This window comes from Acinonyx jubatus, chromosome A1, assembly GCF_027475565.1.
Source record: "Acinonyx jubatus isolate Ajub_Pintada_27869175 chromosome A1, VMU_Ajub_asm_v1.0, whole genome shotgun sequence".
Taxonomy (NCBI): Eukaryota; Metazoa; Chordata; class Mammalia; order Carnivora; family Felidae; genus Acinonyx; species Acinonyx jubatus.
The window spans coordinates 39,045,228-39,068,388 of record NC_069380.1 but is presented as its reverse complement, the minus strand read 5'-3'; the positions used below and the strand labels follow the sequence as shown (position 1 = coordinate 39,068,388).

General features: G+C 33.6%; 1 long non-coding RNA gene across 4 annotated transcripts in view; it reads right to left on the bottom strand.

Annotated features, from left to right (window-relative positions):
* LOC106970598 (uncharacterized) overlaps positions 1-23,161 on the bottom strand; it is a 215,141-nt gene that overhangs the window by 68,706 nt on the left and 123,274 nt on the right. For 3 of the 4 annotated variants that reach the window (XR_001429528.3, XR_008295831.1, XR_008295833.1), the window contains exons 3-5: positions 22,201-22,266; positions 19,198-19,251; positions 16,442-16,526 (exon numbers count right to left, since the gene is read on the bottom strand). This is a non-coding gene — a long non-coding RNA (uncharacterized LOC106970598). Of the gene's footprint in view, positions 1-12,954; positions 14,010-16,441; positions 16,527-19,197; positions 19,252-22,200; positions 22,267-23,161 lie in introns of those variants that run through there. The other variant, XR_008295832.1, reaches the window with a different exon arrangement.

The following is a 23,161-nucleotide window of genomic DNA, read 5'->3' as shown; positions in this document are numbered from 1 at the left end:
GTGATGCTCCATCGTAGGAGCCATGAGATCATGACCTGAGCCAAAATCAAGAATCAGATGCTTAACTGACCAAGCCACCAGGCGTCCCAAGAACTTTTTATTCTAACGTCAAATATTTCTAACTCATATTTAATATTTCAATAGAAAAGGTTTTTCTCAGAATTGGTATATTGTTTTATTTTTTTTAATTTTTTTTTTTACATTTATTTATTGTTGAGAGACAGAGTGAGACAGAGCACAAGCGGGGGAGAGACAGAGAAGATCGAGACACAGAATCTGAAGCAGGCTCCAGGCTCCGAGCAAGCGTTCAGCACAGAGCCCAGTGCGGGGCTAGAACCCACGAACCGTGAGATCATGGCCTGAGCCGAAGTCGGTCACTTAACCAATTGAGCCACTCAGGTGCCTCAATATATTGTTTTATTTTAGATAAAGTAAATGCAAATTTACGTCATTTATCCTAGTTATCAAGTGAAAATTTTTGTTTGAACAACTTGGTGAACACTGAATTATATATGCTTTTTTTTTTCCTTTTACTTCCAGTCAACCAGAAAGTTGGAAGCAATCATTTAATGAGAACATTATCCACTAAGCCCTTTAGGCTCACATTGGCTACCTTTGTATCAGCTTTAAACTTTAGCTCATTTTTTGGCCATCTCATCTCCCATGGGCTATAACTTCCAGCCCATTATGAAGATTGCTTCTGCCCTTGCTGATCTTATACTCATTTATGTTATCCATGATTCAGCTTGGCTTAATTTTGCTAGCAAAATCTTGCTAGGAAAAATTTGTAACTAGGACCCAAATACACATACTTTGTGAAAAGAATACAATCCATTTATGAATAAATGAATATCAATATTAAGAGATTGCCCTACATAAGAAAATTAAAAGTACAAAACTGCTTGCCTGAATAAAATATTTGAAACTTGAGAGCCCATTAAGTAATCAATGTATCCATTTCTCACACTTCATCACTGTGAGAGTCAGAACAATTGATTCAACATGGGAAAAAATGTTCATAGGTATCCAGAAATTTGCCTTTAACTCATACTACCTCCCACTTTGTGGGTGAACATTGTTAGAAACTCCTGGGGATGAGGAGACTACACTGAAATGAAGTCTTTGGCAAAAGAGAAAGGAAGGCTAGGTGACCAGACAATACAAGTAGGTCAAATGGTGGTTTGGACAACAACAGTTTGGATTATTATTTATCAATTGTTTGAGTCCAACAAGCTAGTGTGCCAATTTCTTAAAAGATAATAGAGCGATGTTTTTGAGTCCGTTTTTTTGTTGTTGTTGTTCTGGGTTACTCTGATTAACATGTCACAAAGAACAATCTGATAATCAGTTACATAATGAAGAATAAGAGACTCTTAAAGCAAACACATTAGCATGGCAGCACAGCATGTCAAAAAACACTCAAAGAACATATTTTAGCATATTTTTTCTTTTGTAAATGACAAAGATAATAGACTGTTTACAGGTTACTTTTTTCTTATCAACAAGTACATATGGGATACCCATAGTTACCTCATTGCAAGAACTTTTCTAAGGGAAGGTTAGAACTAGTGATATAAGCAGTATTACCTTGAAACTGGGAGAATAGAGCAAACATACTTATAGAGGGATTCAGTCAGAAAGAGAGTAGTTAATAAAAGAGTACCTATCTGAGCTAAAATATTTCAAATTTCAGGCCTTGATTTGTTCAATGTCAGTGTATTAAAAGCATTGGCAAATGCAAGTGCAATCCTCAAGATTCTATCCATATTCCTTAGTGGGTCCTAGGGTATGAGATATGGGTACAGTGAACAGAAATTAAAGTTTATTTGTGAGTTGTAAAATATTTACTCTCTAGAATAATATAATGAAATAACCTACCATTACCAATATTTCTTTGAAGTACATACTTCCTTTCCCTGAAATACATGAAAGCTACAATTTCAACTTAAGTCTTAAAATAAATACATTTATATCTATCAAAACCAACCCCATATTCTTCATTTTTCTCATTTTTCTCTGCATATAATACAGTGTTAGTTTGGAATTTGGGAACCAATGACATACAGTGATTTCTAAACTTATTTAAGATGCCATTTTGGGTAGCATCTCAAAGGTTCTGTAGTCCGCGGAACGAGCTTTGGAAAACAATTTTCTTGACAGTGTCTCATTTGTAATCATTAACTGTTATAAAGACATTGAATATGATTTTGGTCTTGAGAATAACATATCTGGAAGATAAAAATGATATATAGATAAAAAAGTTTAAAAATGCATGTGGTAAAATGAATTAAACAAACAAGTACAATTCAGTAGTTACACATGCACACTCCTTCAGTGAGATGAAGAAGCAATTTAAAAATAGGATGCAAACGCCTTATTTAAAAGAATTTAATGTAAAGATATTTTTAGTAGCAATAAACAATGTAATATATTATTAGGCTGGCCAGGGATAAGTCCATCACTTGTTTTTTAAAAATAGGTTTTTAGAATGAGCCATGTGCATTCATTTATATCATCAGTGACTACCTTCCTACTACAGTGTAGAGTTCAGGAGTTGTAACAGAAACCATGTACTCACAAAGCTAAAAATTTTTATTACCCAGTTTTTAACCAAAGATGTTTGCCAATCTCTGGCCTACATCAAGAAAAAAATATTGTCTGGCTCAAAGAAGTAATAGTGTCTATGTTCTTTGTGTTGCCTCAGAAATAATAATAAACTCCTATTTATTCTTTAGATTTCATGTCAAAAGCCACTTTATCAAAGAGGCATTCATGACCCACATTCACCTAATCCCCAAAGATTTCTCTTGTATAAGGTATCAGAGCACCTTGTTCTTTTTTGTCTCAGTATTTATCACAATTATAAAAATTTTGGTGTGATTATTTGATTATTCCTTTCTCCCTCATAACTCAAAAGCCAGATGGTATTGTCTATTTTTCTTACCACTGCATAAATATTTATTGAAAAAAAAAACAGTGCACAGTACAAAAATTACAAGGAACATATAAGATAAAGGTAAATATAATAAAATAAGTAGAAACATTGTGGAGCATGTAGAAATTATGGGGAATTACTGCAAAAAAAAAATTCAAGCTAAAGCAAACAAAAAGACTGTCTTCCCCTCTGCCATTCAGAACCATTTGGAACTGAATAGGAAAATAGAGATTTGATAAATGGGATTGTTAATTTGCTAATACTTTATCTCTGAAGATAAAGAGACAGGATCACTTGCACAGTTGTACAACTACAAGATACCAGAGAGTAAGTCATTTATCACATAACAAGAGCAAATCAAAATACAACTGCTCTGCAGAAGGCATATCTAATAACGGCAACAACAAATATTTCCACCACTGCTTTAAAAAAATTGCCAGATAAATCATTCCTACTTCCCTTAGCAAAGTTGAGAAAGCAGTGAGAGGCCAATGTTTTCACTACACTAGAAGTCACCCCAAATGACAAACATGAAATCACAAGGAAAGGAAGCTTCCCCTTAAACACTGGGGAATATCCAGGTGTGTGTTGGTGCAGCATTCTTAGGCTCACACACAGTAAGGATTGCTGTCTTCTTGGGCACGTAATAAGTTTATGATTATAGAACATCCTTCTTTATCTCTGATAATTCTTGCCTGAAGTCTACTTTGTCTTTAATAAAGTCTGTTTTGCCCTAATATTTCCCCCTCCTCTTGCCAGAAACATGAAGTTTTTTATTTATCTCTTTACTGTGAGAACCTGGTGTTTTTCCTAGGGTTTAAACCCAGAAAATATGGTTGCTCTCTAAGAGTGAGGCCCCCTGAAATCACTCCTTCTCAAGCTTGTCTGCTGGAAGTAATTCTGCTGGGAGTAATTCATCAAATTTTCTGTTTATGTGGTACTAACTGTTTATAGCTTTAGTAGATTCTGCTCTAGACAAATTTACCTTGAATGTGATTCTCTGTATTTACCCTTTTCTCCAGATTTCAGAATGACAGTGTTCCTTGTGACTTCAGTTTTCTGATAGATCCAAGAAAAGTCAGTGGTTAATTTGTTTTTACCTTTTTTCTTGTTGTCACAAGTAATGATGCCTCCTAAACTCTTCACACATTGACACTTAACTGGACCATCCTTTCAAAGATATGTGTATTCTGAACAGTCTTAATAAGAAATAAGATGGTTACCTCCTCTGAGGCATAAGGCAGACATGCTTATAGTCTAGTGAATAAAGATAATTTGCGAAAGAGCAGGAATGTTTACTATCTATTGTAAAATATGTGGGTTCCCTATGATCAGGATTCTGTAGTATAATACAGTTTGTGTGCAGGTGTTTCTTGGCACTTTTCACATCATCCTGTTGGGATTGGGGTTCAGGGAACCAACACAAACATTGTTATTTTGGCAATTCAGATTTCTGTGAGTAATCTATAACCCAGGAGTCTTAAGTCTTCCAACATCAATGAATTTATGACAGCCTAACAACTTACATTGGATCAATTGTTGTTCTCAGATATTTTTTCCAAAAACATGCAGTAGATTCATTTATTTAAATCCAGACCTTAGACTGTGTTCTATCTAACATAAGGCTACCTTTCGTTCATTGGAGGAGCTTTGCAGTGGGTTAAGGGACTTGTTATTTATGTTTATGCTGCATGAAGTGGTCTCTACCATGAGAACCATCCAACTGGAAAATGTAGGAAAAACCAAGTCCTTGACTTTAGCTTAAATGTTCATTAGTACTCATTAGTACTCATTAGTACCCATTAGTACTCATCTCTACTTTGGAAATCAGTCATTCAGCCTCTTTCCACTTTGGTTATTATGGACAACAGAAAGGCTTTAAGCTTTCCTCTTGGGAACCAAAACCTAGTCTGCTATTATAAACACATCTTACTATACTTGGATTAATGCCTCAGGGCAGGAAGAGAGGTCAATAGAAACTTGAGAAATCCACCTGGATTTCTAAGGTAGACCTTGTTGGTTTATAGGCATTGTGGAGGTCAGGTATGGGACCTTGGTGGACATTATTTAATCTCATCATTCTGCTTGAAATTCCATTGATAATAACCTTAAGTAAATTCTGCAAGACAAACTGAATGGATTTGGTGACAGCCAATGTCCATCAGATTATTCAGAGACACCAACAAAATGGCATACTCAGAGAAATTCATCAGAAACAAGGAAGGTGAAAAAATTGATGGTGGATATTCTTGGGAGATAACTCTTCATGAATCTTTAACATTTCTCCATGACTTCTGAGAAGAGTCATTGATGGTCTTTATTGAAGGCCATCTTCTGAAGGATGCTTGTATCACAAATAACCTTGGAAACACATCATAGGCATCTTTTGTTAAAACAAAGAATATTTTTGATTATGTCCTTGGAAAACAGAGACCGTGTCATCCTTTGGAGTGAATAGCAGGCATGTTCACTGCACATTATTAAAAACTTGGGATCACTAAGTTAGAGTTTCTCTCTTTTTCTCTTCTTAATGCAATATTTTCCTTGCTTAGATTTATCTATACCTCTTCATACAACCTTATAGAAATTGTTACTGTAGTACTAATACAAATGTTGATACTGCAACTATTGCTTTTGCTGTGCATAATAAACTATTTTTTGTTTCTGAGACAGGGATCTTGAGTCTTCTACCAGCATCCATAAATTGGTGACAGGCTAACTTCTGAACTAAAGACTATTATGAAATCTCAGACCCTCTCAGTCTTGACAACCATTTACAAGTATTAAATCAAAATAGTTAATAGAACTAAATATGGAATATTTACAAATATGGGGAAATACAGAAGTGTATCTTCATAACCTTAAAAAATATCCTAAAAGGACACAAACACAAAATTAACTATTAAATAGCAAAAGTGGTAACTGCAATCCAACTAAATCTAAGAACTTAATTTCTTCAGCAAAATGTAGGGTGGGCCCCAGGGAAATTTCAGAATTACTGTTGCCAGAGTTAGATGGAAAAAATAGAAAATAATTATTTCAGATTACACCATGGACATTAAAAGAAGAAAGAAGTGATATTATCTCCAAGTAGTAGTAAATGCAAAATTTATTTGGGAAAAAAAAATTAAACAGATGAGATCCCAAAATTTCCACAAATTAATCTCAATCAATTATGGGATCACAATCACATTTTTTTGGTTATCTTAATATAATTTGCAGCCAAATGGTCCCTATGCTTCTAAATATTTCCAGTTGTGTTTCTTAGGAAAAAAGACATTTGTTTATATGACCATGTTTTACCTACCAAAATAAGAATAAAAGCTTATCAGTATTAACATTCATCTAAAACTATCATCTATTCTATAGACACTTTTTCATATTTCTCAATTGTTCCATTAATGTCTTCTATAGCAAAAAGAAAGAAAGCTAAGCTGAACCTGTATCAAACAATCCTCTATAATATGTTGCATCTAGTCTTCATGTCTTATCTCTTTATTGTCTTCTAACCTGCAAAAGTTCACAGTCTTTTATTGTCTTCATTGACCTTAATCTTTTTAAATAGTTGCAGCATTGTTTTGTAAGGTGTTCCATTATGTGGGTCTGTCTGGCATTTCCTCATGATTATATTACAGTTATGCATTTCAGGGCAAGCATGAACAACGTAAGTGACATTGTATTCTTGACAGTGTATTATATTAGGAGGCCCTTGATATTGGTTTGATTTATTACATAGGTTAGTTTATGCCAATTTTCTCTTTTTTCTCTTATAACTAAAAATTATATGGGTACTTGGTGAATATGTGTCTGTCATTCACATACTTGGTGAATATGTGTCATATTTTAATTCATTGCAGTTTACTCATTCATTGATGATTTTCATCTGATTTTTCCAAATAGTCTTTTAACTTGACCATTTCTTCCATATTTATCAATTGACATTAAAATAGAAAAAGTTTCTCCTTCAAATATTCAAGTTAACTGATTTTTTAAAGCTATGTCATCATTGTCCTGTGGCTTCACATTTCCTTTGACACATTTCATTATATGTCTGATTTATAAAGATCCCAGTTAAAGAAGGAAAGGCCTATCATATAATTGGTCTGTCAAGTGAAATTGGCTCAAAGAATATAGTTTTGTGGAGATAATAAATAAATTAATTAATCCAACCCTATAACATCCCCAAATATCTGGGTAGCATCAATCATCAAATTCAAATTTGTTCAATAAAAACTGATATGTGACTAAATAAAAATAGAAGACACAGAAATTAAGTCATTAACTCTGCCAGTTTTCTTCAGTAAGGATCACTAGTTTCTTTTACTTCAATGAGACACAGTATACCTCTCACAAGGAGTATTATTGGAATGCCAAACTGCTATATTGCTTTGAAACTATGGAGAACTATTCTGTAGTATTCAACTTTTTTTTCCAGTAAGTATCCTTGGTATTTTTTTCTATTAAATATTTTAGAGCTGTGCCCTTGTCATGCAATATCACTTAACTATATATTTATGAAGTGAAAGAGGATAAGCAATCATATGTATCCAAGCACATAGTAAGTGTATTAATTATCTCACAATCCTATCCACTTATGCTTGTAGAAAAGCACATGCATAAAATTATGATTTGGATTAAAGTCTAACCGTAGCCAGTAATGTTTCATCAGAAATCATCTTGTGATAGAACATTTTGAAAATTAGACTATTCTGAGGCAATTCATGCAATGTAACCTTTATGAAAGAACACTTCAAGAATGCTGAGACCCATTTGTTCATAGATATGTACTGAATTATTCTCATTTCTCCCAAATGATTCGCTTTTCTATATAAATAGGGTTGATCTAACATAAATGTGACAATTTAGATTTTTCTCTTCTTTAGATTTTTTTCTCTTCTTAAGGTATAATCTCAGTTGAATTCAAACTCTTTAATTTTTAGCCTTTTAAAAGTTATGATCCTCTCTGATTTTAATGTGAATTTTTATTTATTTTTCCTCACAATAGAAGTTTAAGATATTTTGTGTCAAAGTCTCAAGGGAAAAAAAGAACTAAGCTTTTCTAACTAGGACATAAAGTGTCCATTCTAGCAAAAATTCAGTTTTCGAGTGCTACCAAATATATGCCTGTTTTCTAAGCTGTATTAATCTATTTTAATACTTCTCCACATTGTTTCCCCTCTTCCCATTCTGAGAACACTTTTTTTTCCCCCATTTTACCACCAATCCCTAGTTTACTAATATCTTCATGCTTATATAGGGTTATATTATTGCTTAAGAAGAGATTTACTTTTAGATATAAGATAATCACTCAAAATTAAATATAGCAAGGTATTAAGTATTAATATTGATAACATTACTTTATTCATTTTATATTTTTAGATGTAATTTATTGCAGTAGAATTTTTCATTAAGGAAACAAAAGTAAATAAAGACAACATTTTTAAAACAATTTGACACCTTAATTCGATATATTATTTAATATATAATCAACCTACATACCAAAGTAAAACTACTTCAAGATTTATAATATATTGTATTTTTATGTGGATTTTTTATATGTATGTATATATACATATATTTCACAAGTAACAAAAATATGCTTCATATATCTGTAGCAGCTAGAATCAACTATATATTTTAATGAATGTGCCCTTTGACTCCATTTTGATCAATGATAATGTTATAGTTTATAACATTCCTAATTTAATGCAATTTGTATTTATATGTGAATACACTAGCAAAATATGGTTCTCTGAGAGTTATTTATATTTTTGGATATAAAAAGACAATATTATTTATGGATACTCAATGCACTTCCTTCAAAGGAGAAAACTGATTATAATAAATATTAGAATCGATAATATATGTAAAAATAAGACCCAGATGAATGAAGATTTTGCATTCACTTCACTTATAAATTGAACATGAGTGATTAAAATGTGGACTCTGGATTGAGGAGAAAGGTTAATGATGTCCCCATCCCAGTTGACTCATCCAAAGAATAGGAAAGTGGGCATGAATTTACAGAAAGCATCCAAGGGGTGCCTGAGTGGCTCATTTGGTTGAGCATCTGACTCTTGATTTCGGCTCATGTCATAATCCCAAGGTTGTGGGATCAAGCCTTGCATCAGGCTCCATGCTGAGCAGGGAGCCTGCTTAAGATTCGCACTCTCTCCCCCCTTCTGCCCCCTCTCCTTTGCTCGTGCTCTCTCTCTCAAATTGAAAAAAAGAAAAGAAAGCATACAATATCTTCAGCGCAAATTTAATAAAATCTAATGAAATTATTCTCAGTATTATGAATATGTCAAAAAAACTTCACATTGAGGGATGTCTTGGTGGCTCGGTCAATTAAGCATCTGAGTCTTGATTTTGGCTCAGGCCATGATCTCACAGTTTGTAAAACCAGATTAAGTCCCACCTCAGGCTCTGTACTGACAGTGAGAAGCCTGCTTGGGATTATCTCTCTCCGCTCTCTCTGACCCTTTTCTGCTTATGTGTGCATGAGTGTACGCTTGCTCTCTCTCAAAATAAATAAATAAACATTAAAAACATAAGAAACAAAGCCAAAAAACTTCACATTGAATCAGTCTTGCAGAAGTGTGTATCACCAATATGACAAGACACTCGATATGGATGATATGGGAACCACACTGAAAAAAAGTGGAAGAAAGAAGAACTTCAGACTGGAGGCCAAATACAGTAAATTTCAGACCTGTCTCTGGCCCTAAATTTAGTTGCCATTTGAGCAAGTTATGTAAACTTCTGCTTCAAGTTCTTCATGTGTAAAATATGAGATAGAAATGAAAGTTAGAAAAATGATATCAAAATATATGGCCTCAAAATTCCTAATTCCCTGAGTCCATTTTCACCTGAAGGGGACACTAAAGCTCATTAAGTGTATTTTGATGTCTACCCCTGAAATAAGGCAGAGATCAAAGTGAGGCCTTCCCAGGCAGTATTTATCAAAGCAGAACTCTGACTTCTCCTAAGGAATTGTTCTCAATAAGATATGCTCTCAGCCAGAAAAGGAACAGTCCCATTTGTCTTTTCCTTTAACTTCTTCATGGTCACTAGTTTGTAACACTTCACCCTCTGGAGAAATAACTGCCTGCTTCCTGTCAGTCTCATTAATACTCCCTTCAGTGAACTCCTGGCTGATGCCCAGCTAGGGTGCTTTTCTTCAAATAGAGCCTGGCAATAATGATAGAGATAACTGATTGGACTAAGTTTAGATTTTTAACCGTGTGGCTTCACAGCAAGCCTGGAGGCCAGGTGCTAATAACAAATTCCTGTCTTGAAGAAGAGTGTGAAACCGGGAGAGTAAGATAACTGTCTATTCTTTATGTTAGTAACTCAGGTTTAAATTTCTAAAACATCATCATTAAGTTACACCTCGTATTTATTTTTTATAATCTTATTCATGTTTTACGTTGATTTTGCTGAGAAAAGTAATGACTGTTTCCTTTTTGAATGCTATTTGCCCAAGTTGATCTTCTAAAAATGCTGTAACTTTATAGTCACAATTTAGAGCAAATCTACAGGTAGTAGAGAAACACATATTGAGAAAAACTCATCATAGATGAACACTCAGGTGAATTCATTATTTTTCAATTTTCTTACAAATTACAGTAGAGAATCATCTTTCTCTACTTTTGGAACATACATAATAAATGAAGTAGAATGGAAATTAAAGTATATAGTAATTATATACTTCTAGGCAGAAGTAGTAAAAACTGTGTGTATACAAGGAGATTTTTATTTAATTAGAAATCTTTATTTGGAAAATTGGCACATAAAATTATATGGAAGAAGTCATCATCCAGATTTGTTCATTTGCATTTAGTCAATTTACATAAAAGTTTTTAGAAAATTAAAGGCTAGATTGTATATAAAAGGTGCAGTATTTCGAAGGATCTCAAAGATAATACCTTATATCCATTTTCCACAAAAAGGCCAAACTATACCTTGTTTATTAAGATTTTTACCCCAAGGTAAGTTCCTAACAGAGAGATGAATGCTTAATTTAGCAAAAGTTATATTATTTTCAACCATTCCTTAAAATGCCAACACATTAAAAAGATCAACAATTTATACCAAACTGCTGGAAAAATATTTTTAATTTATGTTCATACTTTACAATTAATATGCATATGAAAGAAACTTGCTGTTATGAACTCAAGTAAATAAAGTCTGACATTTTAATAGAGTAAGAAAATGTTTTATTTCTATACTGTGAAATATTTCACTGACCATCAAAAGCATGTCTGCTAGCTGTTTCTGCTTTATAAACTGAAATAGAACTTCTGTTTGCCAGATGACCTATTATTTAGCTGATTCATGGATGTGTTTTATGATTTAAAGGTCAATACTACCCATTAAACTTATTACATGAAGCAATATGCTTTTAATCAAAACTGCTTCTGTTTTTAACCTCATTACTTTTGTGTCATGAGGAAGAGGAAGACTTTACTATTTTAAAACCATAGAGACCATATCTAAAACTGAGTGACGGTTATCAGAAATGGGAAGAACCAAGAGCGATACTACTTTATTTCTTAGAAAACTATCGAGAGAAATTGTTTTACCAGTATAGCGTAACATTGCTGAGTTTGTCATTTTTCTTTTTCAAAGGAAAGTTTACAGATCATATTGATGAGTTCTTCATTGGTCAAGAGGCGTTATTTTCCTTCTTTGCCCATTTACCACCTTCTCTTTATAGAGAGAGACAAGGATCTCCAGATTTTTACGGGAAGTAGGATTCTTATTGAAGGACTGTTTGGTCCTGGTTCTTAGACATTTGTTTCCCCAGATTGAATGTCTTCTTTCTCTCCTTTCTTCAACTTCTCTAGCACCTCTATTCCTTACACCTTAGTCAAATTTGCCCTTTGCTCTCTTTCTTCCTGATGCCCTAATACCAATCCCATGTAGTCCTTGGGAGAGTTAAACAATGAAACAAAACAAAACTGGATTGGCAAGCCTGTGTCTAGATCATCTTTAGATTTTGGCTGCTTTAAATCGATATTTCTGCTCTAGGGAGCAGAGGGGAGGTAGACTTAGATCTTCTGTTACCTTTGTAGACTCACACATGTTTCGCTTATTGATATGATAATGTTTTTTGGGCCAAAGAGAAGGGTACTCTTTCTTCTGACTGAACACAACCCAGAACTGTGGTGCAAGGTTTTCTAAGCAAAGAATAGAGTTGGTGTACCCAGTATTTTTGCACTTTGTATTTAAGTTGGCCTTTTAGATACTAAAGAAATATGTAGACAATTTTTGAAATACTAATTTAAAACATAATTGTTGTCATTTCAGAAAGATGTTAGCATTGTGCTTTCCTACAACTCAAATATATGCATTGATATTCACATTTTCTTCCTTTCTCTTAAATGTATGAATGTTTAATATAATGTGATAATTCATGGTGCACCAAAGCAATTAACTTCTGTTTTTTTGTATTAGAATTTTATATTTTATAAATTGAAAATAGTAATGGTTTCATTTCTCAATGACATCTTATATTAGAGGACAGGTTTATTCCTCATACCTTATTATGCTTTTACAACAGATTAGGATTAACACAGACCACAGGTTGTGTAAAGCTTTAAAATAGCAATACTCTATCGTGGAAAACCAACACATTTTAAAAGTTGTTTAACAAAAAGTTGCATCAGATTCCATACTCGCTAGTTAGGTTGAGTTATACATTCGCAACATTTTGCATGCCTTTAGTTTCTTTTCTCTTTTGGATAACATTTTGCATGCCTTTAGTTTCTTTACTCTTTTGGATTTGGGAAGTTTGGGGCTTGAAGAAATACCTAATTTTCATCAGATTAGTAAACATTTTGTTTCATGAGTTCAAATTTAATTATTATTTTAGCTGTTTAGTCTTCAAATTGAATTTCAATTTCTTTATACTTTTTATTTTTATACCATTTCTCTTGAAAAACATTCATGAATAAAAATCAAATAAGGCACATTAAACATATTAATTATTTCCAATAACTTATGTTTATAAGAACCCTGGGACTATTTTTAAAAAGCAGGGCAAAGATAGAACATAGACAAAGAGGTTCTACTGGAAGGTTCTGAAAAAAGACTAGTGACCCGTATCTGAAAAAGACTTAGGACACACTTCTGTGTCCTTCTCTAGGAGAACATCCTATAATTTAAAGAAAAACAATACTTTAGAATTATTTAAATTTTACTTTTCCCCTTTGAAATTATTAAAGGTAAAAACTAAGATTTAGAATTATAATTAAAGGGGTGCCTGACTGGCTCAGTTGGTTAAGCGTCTGACTCTGGCTCAGGTCATGATCTTACCATTCATAAGTTGGGGCTCTGAGTTGGGCTTTGTGCTGACAGCTCAGAGCTTGGAGTCTTCTTCGCATTCTGTGTCTCCCTCTCTCTCTGCCCCTCCCCTGCTTGTGCTTGCCTTCTCTCTCTCTCTCTCTCAAAAATAAATAAAAACATTATTTTTTATTATAATTAAATATTTTGAGTGATTTTCAGAGTTCTCGGGTTTTTCCTTAACAAGCTGAGTCTATTGTGTTAAAAACATATAAAATGAAAATTTAGGTTTCTACGTGTATGTGTGTGTGTGTAAATGAAATATGTAAGTCCTACAAGCCAATGAATTATTCTTTCTCATAAATATATTTGTTGAATATGTTTTGAAATATGTCTGGGTTGTATTCATACATACATATAACTAGCACAAATCTGTATTTACATTTGTAATTATAAGTGACTTTATTGCAAACTGTCTCTTGTTAAAAAACAAAATTCAGTGGAGTAAACTTAGATTTCGTTGGCTTTATTCAACAATTTGTAAATCAGGAAGCATCACATCTAGCAAATAGGAAGGAGCTCTGAGATGCTGTACAAAATGGAAGATTTTTAAAGGCAGAGAGGAGATGAGACAAATGAGTCATAAATAAAAGAATGATTTATTTCAGGCAAGGACACCTTCCTTTGGGGGAAGGGTGAGGGTCTATCAGGCAGATCACCTCACTAGTGCTGACCAGGTAATTCTGGATTGACTGGTTAAAGGTCACATTCCTGGGAGAAGCTGAAACTGCAATTAGGTTAGATATTAAATTTTGGCTTGCTGACATGGGGCTTAGCACAAATAACACCATTTTGGCCCTGTTGTCCTTTTAAATGCAGCTATTTATATATATATAGTATATAGAATCAACATGGGTGGTTATCAGAGTACATTAATTTCTTAGTGTATTGTTTAAAAATATAGGTCAGAGAAAGTTAATTACCCTGACAGTAAAAGCTAAAATGGATTAAATTTGAATAAAATAATTTCTGGAAGAATTAGACTTTGATGACCTTTGAAAATCACCACTGTCATTGTTACAGTTTGACCAATGAATTTTATAATATGTATTATCATCATAATTTCTTTTTGGACCTTTTTTCTTTTAACAGGTTTCCATCCAATTATTCAGAGCATTTCCGTCAATAATCTCACATACAATAATGAAATATCTATGCCATTGTTTATTGCCTGGATTGTATTAAAATCAAATCTACGTAGCTAAAACAGAATTGAAATATAAATAATAATTTAGAGATTTTAAGAAATACAATTTGTTACCATACTTATATTACGCAAATATTCCTTCTAAATATCTGATGTTAAGAATCAATTAATACATCATTGATGAGTTTCAGTAACCATTAATGGTCATCGATGAAGTTGAAAATTTGGATTTTCATTAATGCATCACCAACAACTTTCTAAAAATAACAAAAAGAAAGTTCTTCTATTGTTGAGAAAAATTTCATTCTAAATGCAGCATCCCTTGGAAAATTGTATTGTCTTTTCCCTTTCATTTCATAATTGCATTTTGAAGATGCTTTCTCTTCTGGCCAGGAGTGAACAAAATATTCTGTAATTACCCTTATGTTATAAACTACAACAAAATGACAATAAAAAAATGATGGTCCATGAGAAAAGAGAAACAAATGAGGTGAAATATAGTATTTCCAAGGGTTTTTGCATAGACCTAATTCCAAGATTGTGGCTCCCATAAGAGAGCCCAAGAATCTTTCTTGTTCAATTGAAGAGAGAGGTAATGAAGTGTGGGTCATCAAAATGACTAGAAAATTCCAAAGTATAGTATATAAAAGAAGGAATTTGCATGTATAAAGCACTTAAGAAACTGCAAAAAGTGTCTTCTTTACTCTTGATTGAAAACCAATCTACTCATTCATAGGGTGAGAACACATGAGATTAGGAAAGAATAGGATCCAAGGAAAGAACAATTACCAAAAAGTTATAAGTTAAATAATTCCCAGAGCTCATATATTTCAAGTAATCAGTTGAGTTCCACCTATCAAAAATGGAGAATTCTCACTGAATACATGGGGCATTCAGTGTAGACCTCAGAAGGGTTTTTATTACTAATGAGGCTAAATGAGTCTTGGAAAGAAGGCTGTCATAAAATGAGCAAACTAATGCCACGAATATAACTACCTTCCAGAAAATATCAACCACTTTTTAAATGAGTAACACAAAATTCAACACTTTTACATGTAAATCAGCAGTGTCCAGAATCCCTTATAAAGAAGCAGGTGAATATCACCCATAATCAGGAATGTGGCATACAAATGAAAAATAAGATGAAATTAACAGAAAAAGACATTAAAAGAGCAATTCTAAGAATATACCATTTACTCATGAGTGAACATGATGAGGAGAGAAAATAAAAAAGATCCAAATGGAACTTCTAGAGATGAAAAATACAATATATGAAAACATTCATTTGAAGGGCCCTAAAAAAAGACAGAAGCCACACAGAAGAGAAAATGAGTGAATTTAAAAGTATAACAAAAGACTTTCCAAAAGAATGTATGTGCAACAAATATAAAGTCTGTCAATAACATGTAGTGCCGTATCACATGATGTAACATACACACAAACAGTTTCAGATGGAGAGGTGGAATAGCAAAAAAAAAAAAAAAACAAAAAAAAAACATATTTGAATAAATAACTGCTGGAGATTTTCCAAATTTGTTGAAATCAGTAAGCCTAGAGAATCAGAAACTAAATTCCAAATATCATAAACTTCAAACCACAGCAAAGCACATGAAGCTGGTAGAAACCAGTTCTTAAGAGAAAATCTGAAAAGCATTAAATAATAAAAGACAAATTATATAAGGAGGGGAAAATAATAAGAATGAGAATCGGCTTTTTGTCAGACATAATTAAGTAGAAGACAATGTAGCAATACATTAAAGAATTGAAGTGGGGTGGGAAGAAACTGCTGAATTAGAATACTATACCTTTTGAAATGTGTTTTCACAACACAGGTAAAGTAACTTTTTAGAGAAACACTGTGAGCAGATCTTCACTACCAGAAATATTATAGCAAGTTCTGCAGGCCTAGGAAAATAGTATCAGATAGAAAAGTGGATCTACATAAATAATCAAGAGAACCAAAAAATGGTAAATATATCCAAATGCTCAAAAGCAATAACATTCACCGTTACCTTCATTTTCTCATCTTCTATTCAGTCCTCAATATGCAGAATTCTGGTACCCATTCTTACATCTCCACATCCTGGATGACATCTTCTAAAAGCCAAATCCAAAATCACTGTCAGGGTTACTTACATGTTCTTTCTGCTTTGTACAGTGCTCATGGCTCAATTCTTTCTTGTGGAAATTCATATTGGATTTTCATGAGTGAACCGTTCCTGATTCTCCTGTTCTCATATGTTTTAAGTTTTCTCTGTCTTAGGGTACCTGGCTCTCTCAGGCAAAAGAGCATGTGACCCTTGATCTTGGGGTTGTGAGTTCAAACCCCACCTTGGGTTTAGAAATTTCAAAAATAAATAAATAAACTTAAAAAAAGTTTTCTCTGTATTATCTCCCTCTTAATATCCCATAAGAATGATGTTCATCAGTATTTTCAACTTACTATATTTTTGTTTTACATAGGCACTTTCCACTAACAAAATATATACTAATATAGTTGTTGACCATTTATGTGTTGATTCCCTCCAATTATTTATCTTGCATTTAGAGAATGGTACTAACATATAGATTCATATGTTTGTCAAACAAACTTTATTTATCACCACCAAGTCTCAATCTCAAAACATCTAGAATGAACACACAATCTTCAATGGCAAAATGTGTATTTTAGCTTTATATTCATTATATTGTTTAATAGTATTTTCATTCATCTACTTGGCTAGCCAAAAAATTAAGTATCTTCCTTCCAGCTTCTTATCACTGTTTAAACAAAAATATATTGAACACCTTCTACATATCAAACATATCACTGTGTACTAGAAATATAAAAATAAAAGATAATGTCTGTTCTGATGGAGGTGAGGCATTTGAGAAACAATGTCACAACAATGTGAAAAAAGGCCAGGAAAATGAACTAAGGAAATATTCAAACCTCACTGGAGTGATCATGTCCATTGAGCCTCATAGATGAAGTACTATCATTACCTGTCATTGAAAGTTGAATGGAGTTTATGAAAATGAAAACAAACAAACAAAAACAAAACAAAACAAAACAGCAACAAAAAAAACACAAGGATATCTAGGCAGAGGAAACAGGGTATGTAAAGCCAGAAAGTCTTGATATAGAAAAAGAATATAATCATATGGCTGTAAGAGGAATTAATGTTGAATCTATGGCAGAATTTGAAGCAGCTTATGCATTTTATTAAGGGCATATCGACTTGGATATTAAGGACATATCTATATCTAAACAGATATATATTATAAAAAGAGACTGAAAATTAGAGAATTCACTTCATGATCTTTAAGAAAGGGAATGACAAAGTCTTACTTGTGTTTTAGAAACATTAACACAGATGTATAAAGAATTATGTTGATGAAGAATTATTGGTGCAGAAATGAAACAGACTTCTCTCCCTTTCTTTTAAATTTTTCCCTGTGGTGATTTGACCTCTTTGACTTTGCCACCCACTGCACTCCAAAGGGAGGATAATATGCTAATATAATCGTTCCAATCCAATTCCCATTTTGTTGGCTGATTTATGCAGAGTAGTGAATTAAATTTACAGCTCAAGTGAATTTAATATGTCTAGCGATTAACATGGGAGGAAACAACTAAACAAAACAAAAACACCTTGTGGGGAAATCACAACTCTTATGAGATTTGGATATTGGTTTTTAAGTCACACTTAATAGCAACAAGTATTATGGGCTGAAATGTGACAGGTGGTATTGTTGGCTTGGGCCTTTAATTGTTATACACAGGGAAGTGATTTATTTGGTTCATAAAAGACTAGTACAGGTCCTTAAGCTACAGGCCCCCCTAGTAGGGCTTTGGCAACAGAGAAAATGACTTATATATTTGTTCATTTTAATCTCTATTATATTAGAAGCTTGAATGATCCATTTTAAAATCAGCAAGGAAATGGGGGCGCCTGGGTGGCTCAGTTGGTTAAACATTCAACTCTTGATTTCAGCTCACCTCATGATCTCACGGTTCGTGAGTTTGAGCCCCACATCGGGTTCTGTGTTGACAGTGTAGACTCTGCTTCGGATTTTCTCTCTCCCTGCCCCTCCCTTGCTCTCTCTATCACTCTCCCTCTCTCTCAAATTAAATGAATAAACTTTTTAAAAAAGAGAGAAAGGAATAAGGAAAAAAGTTCAATTCATGTAGATTATGAAAGTTGGAGCTAACAGTAGCAAATGGGTTTCTTCTTCCTCCCTCCTTCTGCAACAGAATTCTGTTCCTGTTACCCAAAGTACCCATTTCATGTGTACTCTCCACTCAGCCCCTCTCTCCTTATGGACTTTGGTCCTTCCATTAGTTTCTCTTCTGCTCTCCTTCTTCCTTCTGCATTATTTTCAAACGCATACAAATACTGCTTAGCCTTTCTGTCTCACAGCACTCCTTTAGCTTATTTGGCTCGTTGGTTTTTGCCTTTTCTTCCAACTTGATTATAAATTCCACTAGGGCAAGGGCTAACACTATTTGTTCAACTCTGTATATCTAATACACAGATCAGTGCCAGAAGTCCAAAATGCATCCTGAAATTAGTGGGGAGTCATTAACACAGATTTAAGCAAGGGAAATGACATGATCAAATTTTCATTATGTATTGTTCAGGGGTCTGTTGGAAAGATGAAGAGGAGAGAACATAGCTGTAAGGACACTGATCTATTACTTGGCAGCTCCATGGACTCCTACTTCATTAATTTCATCCTCTATGTGATCATTCCCATAAGCATGAAAACCTGCTACCACACTTACAAAAGTTCTCAATGACTTCATATTCCTTCCAGCAACATCCCTGTTTGCACGCTCCTATAAAACAAAAACAAAAACTCTTGAAACATTAAAGGCATCCTCTTGTATATTTCTCTTCCCATTCTCACCAATTCACACCTCATTCTTTCAAGTCTGTAAAAATTCCCAAAAATTTGATGGGCTCTTTCCAAGTACCATTTGATGAAAAATTTTCCAAACATCATCAACATCCCATGGAGCTAGAAACTTGATGAGAACATGTGGTTTTACCTCGACTTTGGTGTGAGGATGCCAGATAGACTACAATTAACTCATGAATTTATGGACAAAAAAAATAATAATAAACTAATAGTGAATGAATTTAGGACTCTCTATATATCTCTGTGTGGGGGTGGTGGTAAAATGTACATATATTTAATAAAAGAGCTAACAAGCCCTTATATGTTAGTTTTGCTTGATTGTGTTGTGCGTATTATACAGTCTTTTGATTAGATATTTATAAAAATGTTATTCTTTTCAGATCGAGAATCTATGGCACAGAGAGTAATAACTTGTACGGGGTTATGATACTATACAATAGTAAATGAGAATTTTGACCTAGGTTGTCTGACTTCAGTGTAACAGCGTATTATAGTGTCTCCACTGAGTGAAATACAAATGAGGACAATTTTTGTCAAAAGGAGTATTCCACATTATTTTATTTTGACCCTTTAGCAATTTTCATTTCAGAAAAATATTCAGGGCAAGATCCAAGCTTTACTTCATGACATAAAAATCAAGCTTATTAATATTAGTGATACCTAACATTTTTGAATGTTTCCAAATTGTTTACAAATGAAAGCTTTTTGTAAAATTTTTAAAATGTAAATTATTCTTAGCTTCCTTAAAACATTATTATCAGGGGCGCCTGGGTGGCTCAGTCGGTTAAGCGTCCGACTTCAGCTCAGGTCATGATCTCACACTCCGTGAGTTCGAGCCCCGCGTCGGGCTCTGTGCTGACAGCTCAGAGCCTGGAGCCTGCTTCAGATTCTGTGTCTCCCTCTCTCTCTGCCCCTCCCCTGCTTATGCTCTGTCTCTGTCTCAAAAATGAATAAAAAACATTAAAAAATTAAAAAAAAATAAAACATTATTATCATTTCAACTAAAATTTATTTCAGTAAATAAATTTTGGCCATAGCAATATAGAGCAAACACCTTCAAATGTATCGCACTACATTAGGTTACAATGTAATTATAAACCACTTTAAGGTTGGTGTTAATGATGAAACACCATAGTAAAGGTACAAGAGTTTTTCTATTGTATTTAATATTCTGAGCCAATACTAGGACTATATTTGAGGACTTTTGCCTCTTCTTTCACCATATTCTTAATTTTCTTTGACTTAATAACTTATAAGTCATGAGATCATCAGTAACGTAAACTCCATAAATGTGAAAAAAATTATTAAACACTTTATTAGAAATACTCTTAAAATGGTAATGTCATTACCCAAAAGTTAAAAAAAAACTTACTTAGTCTCTTTGGCTACAGACTAGTTTTTTTTTTTTAATGTTTATTTATTTTTGAAGGAGAGAGAGACAGAGACAGAGGGTGAGCAAGGGACGGGCAGAGAGAGGGGGAGACACAGAATCAGAAGCAGGCTCCAGGCTCTGAGCTGTCAGCACAGAGCCCGATGTGGGGCTTGAACTCACAAGCTATGAGATGATGACCTAAGCTGATGTCGGACGCTCAACCAACTGAGCCACTCAGGTGCCACCCTACAGAATAGTTTTGTTTTGTTTTTTTTTTTTATATAGTATCTTTAAAAAAATTTGTTTTTTGTTTTGTTTATTTATTTTGAGAGAGAGAGAGAGACAGAGCACGAGCAGGGGAGGGGCAGAGAGAGAGGGAGACACAGAATCTGAAGCAGGCTCTGGGCCCTGAGCTGTCAGCACAGAGCCCAACTCAGGGCTCGAACTCACAAGAGTGAGATCATGACCTAACCAAAGTTGGACTCTTAACCAACTGAGCCACCCAGGTGCCCCCAGAATAGTTTTTAATGTTACTTCCACTTGACCGCAGTCTTCCTGCCTGGGCTCACTTTGTACCATTCTTTCCACCTAGAGGTGTAAGCGACCTAGATGGTGTCTGTGAACTTTTTCATAAAGTTGTGTTTTCCGGAATTACTTTCCCTCTCCATCCTTGCTTTCTGGGCCAGGTTGTGCAGATTTTTCTCCTTCCACACCCTAGGAAAGTACAGGTACACAGAAACATTGGGGGAAAAAGTTATCTTTACTCAAATCTTAAATTTCCAGGAATTAAGACTTTAAATCAGTCTTCAATGGTAGGATTGTTCCAGCTGTCTTTTGAGTTTCCAGTAATATTTGCATTAATATTTGCATTCTGATACAAGCATTTATGAGTCATGAAAGTCCAAAGATTTACTTCAAATGTGTCTGAATTCTGCATGCCCACCGAAGCTTCTTCGCTGTCTGCTAATGTGTGTGAATTTTGGAGGTTCTGTTCAGGGCTTCTCAAAATTGAATATACATAAAAACCAAATGGGAATTTTAGTAAAATATAAATCCTGAGTTGGTAATTGGGGTGGCAGTTAATAATATCCATTTCTACCAAGTTTTTATAAAGCTGTTGGTCTGTGGGCTACACTTTGAATAGCAATATTGTTGAGTACTGCAATAACCCATGTATTACACTCAATCCTTTCTTTTATTTCTACAAGCCTGTGTATCCATAAGTAGTATGTACACAATCTATGAATGTAGTAGACTTTTTAAACTTCCTAGGAAAGACTAAGAAGTGTTTTAAATTCAAATACTATAAACTATTTCAACTAAAATACCAGGGCTCATTACCTTTAAAGTGTCCTTTGCCCAATCCACTAAATGAGGAGATTGACTAGTTTTTTTACCCTATGTAATGCCAGCCTTTCTTCATTTAGTTGGTTCTTCCCCATACCTCCCTTCTTTTCTCCACTTAACTTGCACTTTGTCATTGTCTGACATTACCTTTACAAGGATTCACCCAATCCAAGAGTATTCATGAAGGCACTCTCCTAAAGAAAATGGTTTCTCCTATAAGGGAAATTCTGATACCAGTTACCAAGAAAGTAATTGTTACCTCATTATACAATATACATAACATAAAAGCATAGGCTTCAAAGGTCTATACATTACTGAATGCATTGAAGACTCCTCAAAGATTGTTAAATATATATATATATTTATATTTATATGTCATATATATATATATATATATAAAACTAAATCTAGTCATTCAAATCATTTCAAAGAAATAAGCATTTTTCTATGAAAAAACAAATGTACTTTCAAGTTTGCATGCAAATATCTAAATAAAAGTTATTTGGTTTTTATTGAAATATTATTGGCTACATATATCTGGAAAAATAAAGAGCCATGTCTTATGAGGAATAAGATATGAGAAACAAAGTACTTTCTTATGAGAAACAAAGTACTGTTTTAAAAGGCTATCCTCATCTATTACATTCACACAAGGTAAGAGTTTCAAGGACATTGGAATTATGACTTCCATGAATGTGCAGGAAGTTTCTCCACAGTCAGGTTTTTCCTAAAGTAATAAAAATAATCTATTGATTTCTATGAAAAATCATCTGATATAGAAAGAATGACAAATCTTCCTCCATGCTACTATTCCCAGTATTCTTTGGCTCTTTGTCCTTTCTCTCATTGAAGACTAGCAGTTCTCTTGTGCACTCTCTGTCTGCTTTCTGCTAAGAATAGAAGGATCTTCCATCATATCCTCCAGCTTTATGACAGTCTGAGCACCTTCTGTTACACCCACAGTTTTACCACACATTCTCTTACCGACTTAAGGGAAGCACATAGACAAACTTCACAGGCAGAGTAACATTTATCCTTTAAATTCTTCACTTGTTGAAAAATTATTCACTTATGCTATCAATATCTTTCTAGAGAAAGAAAAATAAGT